This window comes from Glycine max, chromosome 7 (assembly GCF_000004515.6).
Source record: "Glycine max cultivar Williams 82 chromosome 7, Glycine_max_v4.0, whole genome shotgun sequence".
Taxonomy (NCBI): Eukaryota; Viridiplantae; Streptophyta; class Magnoliopsida; order Fabales; family Fabaceae; genus Glycine; species Glycine max.
Genome location: NC_038243.2, coordinates 21,965,969 through 21,971,083, shown reverse-complemented (window position 1 = coordinate 21,971,083; position 5,115 = coordinate 21,965,969).

Genomic DNA, 5,115 nt, shown 5'->3' with positions numbered 1-5,115 from the left:
CTATCATCCGCTGTAACAATTCCTCTACTTCCAAACACGTCTCCATGTCATGCATCTCGCCGGAATGTAGCAGACAGGAATCCTCCTTACACCCACTATGGGGAATTACACCTCCCTTTTGTAGGGCCTCAAAGATAAACCTCCTAGGGGTTGCCACATCTCTTAAAGGTTTAGACCTGTGGGGCCTATCGGATTCAACTGCATTAACTGCTCCCCCTCCATGATTGGCGAGCGGGTTGGTCCTCACATTGGGCCGATCCTCTTGGAAAGTCAGCCATCCGGCATCCATTAAATGTTGGACCTTGTATTTAAGGGCCAAGCATTTTTCGACGGAATGCCCCGGGACACCCCCATGGTACTTGCAAGTTGCATTAGGGTCATACCACTTCGGGAAAGGGGGTTCGAGGACCCTTCCGGGAGTTACCACGGCCAAATGATTGGCGATGAGGGATGGTAGAAGATCTTCGTACGTCATTGGGAGCGGGGTGAATTCCGGCAATGGCCTCGGAGGGAAGTTCCTTGTCGTGTTGGAATTACCGGCCGGTCGAGTCGTGTTCGGAGTTGGAACTTGGGGAGCTTCCCTCTGGGTGGGTGCCTTAGGCTGCACGGGTGTTGAACTAGAGGCGTTCCCAGCATGAGCCGAGAAGCTTGGGTGATGTTGCGCGTACTGATGGGTACCATGAGGTGTTTGCTGGGGTTTGACCCACGCGGGTGTTGAAGAGACGGCATGGGCATCTCCTTCCTTCCTTTTTGCCCCTGTTGCCCCGATTCTTTTGGCATTCACGTTTGTGGAGGAAACGTAATCAAACTTTCCTCTCTTCAATCCAACCTCGATTCTTTCCCCGGCAAACACCAGATCCGCAAAGCTGGACGGCATGTAACCCACTAGCTTCTCATAGTAGAACACTGGCAGAGTGTCTACCATCATGGTGATCATCTCTCTCTCAACCATGGGAGGAGCTACTTGTGCCGCCAAATCCCTCCATCGCTGCGCATATTCTTTAAAGGTTTCACCCTCTTTCTTGAACATATTCTGCAGTTGAGTACGGTCAGGAGCCATATCAGAATTGTACTGATACTGCCTTAGGAAGGCGGTAATCAGATCCTTCCAAGTACGGATACGGGAAGCTTCCAAATTAGTGTACCACACTACCGCAGCTCCGGCCAAGCTATCCTGAAAGAAGTGTATCAACAGCTTTTCATCTTTAGAATGGGCGCCCATCTTACGGCAGTACATTTTGAGATGGTTTTTGGGACAAGTCGTCCCTTTATACTTGTCGAAGTCCGGCACTTTGAACTTCGGGGGAATAACAACATCGGGTACTAAGCAAAGATCCGTCATGTCTGCAAACGGATAGTCCCCAAATCCTTCCACAGCCCTCAATCTTTCCTCAAGGAGATCGAGCTTCCTCCTTTCTTCAGTTGCCGGGGGCGGCCCTTCCATGGACAAAACTATTGGCGATGCTGCGATGTTGGGTTGAGGCAACGTGCCTGGTGCCGGCCCTTCGGGGATCGGGGGATAAAACTCGACATCCCTCCGAGCATAATCTTGAGGGTCTTTATGGACTTCGTCGGGCTGCTGAGGAGGCTCTTTTTCATGGACGGGAGAAGCAATGTGGCCCGCATCTTCTTGCAAGATGGGTGGTGAATAGTTGGGCGGCAATCCATAAGGGTAAGCCGCTCGGTTGTATCCCAGGTGAGGGCTGCCATCGTGCCCCAGTGTGTCCCTTCCCCGTCCTACTATGTTTGAGGGAGGATGGTGCGTAGTTGCCAAGAGAGTCGGGTCTGCTTCGGCAGCCGAACTGACAGCGGCGGCAGTGGCCGCGTTCTTCTCCATGAGCTGCTTCATACCTAACATGGCCTCCATCATGGAGGCCATTTGTTCTTTCAGAGCCGACATGTCGGCTTTCATCTGTTCCTGCGTCTCCTCTTGATCACCCATCGTTCTAGATTTGGATCTGGTGCGATAGGGATCCCTTGCGGCGCGTTTAGTTATGGTGTTTTTCCCTAAAAAACCAAACGTGAGGAGTGGGTAAAGAAAGAAAATGCATGCTAGAGATGAGATGTAGGAGTGATTTGATTTGCACAAGCTTTTTGGAGTAGAAACATGGGACCAACTCATTTTATTTCAAAAAGGAAGTCATATCTAGTCAAGGTCTGAGAGACCATACAAGTTTCCTAACGATTTCTAATTATGTGGGCCATTAAGTCTATCATATGCTGACAATAGCCGAGAAGCCCATGAATCTCTTCGGGGGCGGAGTAGGTGTCTGCCATCGCCTTGGCCTTGGCTAACAATCGGGGAAGTTCTTGACTCCCGTTCAAGGTAAGAGCAAACCGATCCATCCACATGGTTGCCTCTTGGTGTAAAGAGTCGATCACCCTTCCTCTAGCCTCTTTTTCCGCGTATACTTGGGCATACTCATCCGCGATTCTATGCTCGTGGGCCGTGGCTAGACCTAACTCTTCTTGGTACTTGGCGATGATAGCTAACATGTTGGTCTCTGTCTCGCATAAACGCTGAGACAAGCTTCTTTTGGACCTTGAACAAGCAATCAACTCCTCTTTCAGAACCATGCTATGTGCTCGCGACTGGTCCCTTTCTTCCCTTCGCAACTTGAGTTCATTATTGCTACCCCATAGAGCTCCGCGAAATTTGTTCCGGCCATACTCTTCCTTGCGAGCCCTCTTGGTCTCTTGTTCAAGGGCTCTTGCGGTAATTGCATTCTCTTCCCGTAACCCGGCACACTCCTTCCGAACGTGTGTAGCAGCCAACTTGAACTTCTCCTTGGCGAGTTTTGCCTTTCCTAACTCGCTTTTGAGAGCTTGGACTTCTTCGTCCTCTTCCGGTGCTTCAAAATTCTCTTCGCTGACGACTTTTAACTTGGCGAGCCAATCTAAACCTCGTATGCGAACTTTCAGCCATTCGTGGTACCCACCAATGATGCCATTACGAATGCCTCTAAGCTCTTGATCTTTCCTTAACGGGGTTTCCCATGCCTTATGGATTCTTTGTATAGTCTTGGAATTTTGTGCGCCGAGATCCCTCACAAGGAAAGGAGACATGCTTTCTTCCGTCGGTGCTCCCCTCATGGGGTACCCTAGTTGTCTTATAGCGAGCGTGGGATTGTAATTAATACAACCCCTCGTTCCTACCAGCGGAATGTTTGGGTATCTTCCACATGAGAAAAGGACTCCTTCTTTTCCTTCCTTCCATCGGGGGAACCAACTGATTGTTCTACCTCCTATCCCGGCCAAGAGCTGGTCCCAATCTATTCTCCTCTTTTCAGTACACGAGCGATGGCTCAGGAGCGGACATGGATGTCTTGTGTCTTGTTGGAACAAGTGTGAAACCAACCAAACACAGAGGGCGGGTAAGCAACAGATGATCCGTGCGCTACTCTTCTCGCACCTTCGGTCAAATGTGTCAAATAGATCTGCCAAGACAGCTACCACCGGACTTTCCTTGCTATGGTGGTAGGCAAGGAAAGCGTCGATTGCTGCTAGGTCTACCAAACCATCCACGTTTGGAAAGAGGACGACCCCAAAAATTAGCAAAGCTAACACATCCATAAACGGGACCCAGTCTCCTTGATTGGCCATACCCCTCGCCTTGTCTTCTAGGTACTTCTGTGGTAGGCCCGCTATGCCGTTCCGAGTCTGTTTTATGCGGTCCAAACCTCTTGCTGAATCCTTGACCACAGTTGCAATTCTGCTCAAAGAGGGGAGACATCCGGAGGAAAGATATGGTTTTCTTCCCCCGAGAGGACATCCTAGAATTTCCTCAAATTCTTCAATGGTTGGTACTAATTGGAAGTCTCCGAATGTGAAGCATCTCAAAGGCTGGTCGTAGTATTGGGTAAGTGATGCAATGGCTTCTATGGACACCTCTGCTATGGTCAACTCTAAGATCTTTCCGTAAGTCTTGCGGAAGGCTTGCATTTGGAGGGGTTCCATCAACCGCCCTAATTCCTTGATGCTGGTGGTATCTGGGCTTTTGACCTTGACTTGGTAGAACCTCTTGCCGGTTTGATTTGTTCCCATGCTTACTAAAGTGAGACAAAAGCTGGTGCAAATCAAAACTCCGATATCTCATGGGTGGGATGGATGAATGCATGATGGAATGCATATGACACAGATGCAATCTAGGAATGCGGGGGTCCGGGGAATTTGTCCCCTTCTTAGATACGACGTCTAGGGGTAGCAAAATGCCCCAACGCACGTTTTTAAGAAGGCGACACGGACCCTCCGTTGGTTTGTTTACAGTAGGGATCAAGACAGAACCCATATGCAATGCCTATGCAAAAGACACAATGCGGGAATGTACACAGTATGACAATATTTACCGAACATAAGCAAAAGGGTATATGATACTCATGCATGGCAGTGTGAAAAATGGCACGCAGCGTGTTTGCTTCGTGCCCCTATTTAAGGGACCTATAAGGGAGAGAACTAACTAGGCTTTTAGCAATAATCCCCAAGGTAGTTATATCTCTCTTGATGGTTTCTAGAGGTATCATCCCCTTCGAAGAACATATTGTAGCAGTAGGGACTACTAGCAACAATAGGTTTTCAAAGAGAAAAGCTCTAGATGAGGGTTCACTGTAATCAAGCAAGTCGGAGACCTAGCATGATTACAGATTCACCTCCACTCCTTATGCTCCCATGAACCCGGGTATAGGGCCCTTTTTCACTCACAGTGTGTGCAAATAGTGTTGGTGTTTGTGTGCACAAATGAATAAATATTTACTTCATGCATACATTTAAAACGCACTAAAAGCAACAAAGAGTTTATATACACAAGAACATAATGAAAGGAAACCAACAAAGGGGTAAGTCACGGTAAAACATTGCAAAAAATTAAATGGCCTAACTCTCTAAAAACGGTCCCCAGTGGAGTCGCCAACTGTCGCAACCTACCCTTCGGCGGGAGGGCGACGCGTGACTCGCGGGATGCGTGTTCCACGAAAGGAATACGCGCGGAGTTGCCACCAACGTTTATTTGAGGAAAACGTCGGAAAAACCGGGAAAGACGCGATCTACGACTTTTAGTGAAAGGTCCGGGAGTTGTATTTACGCACGGGGAAGGTATTAGCACCCCATACGTCCGCCCCA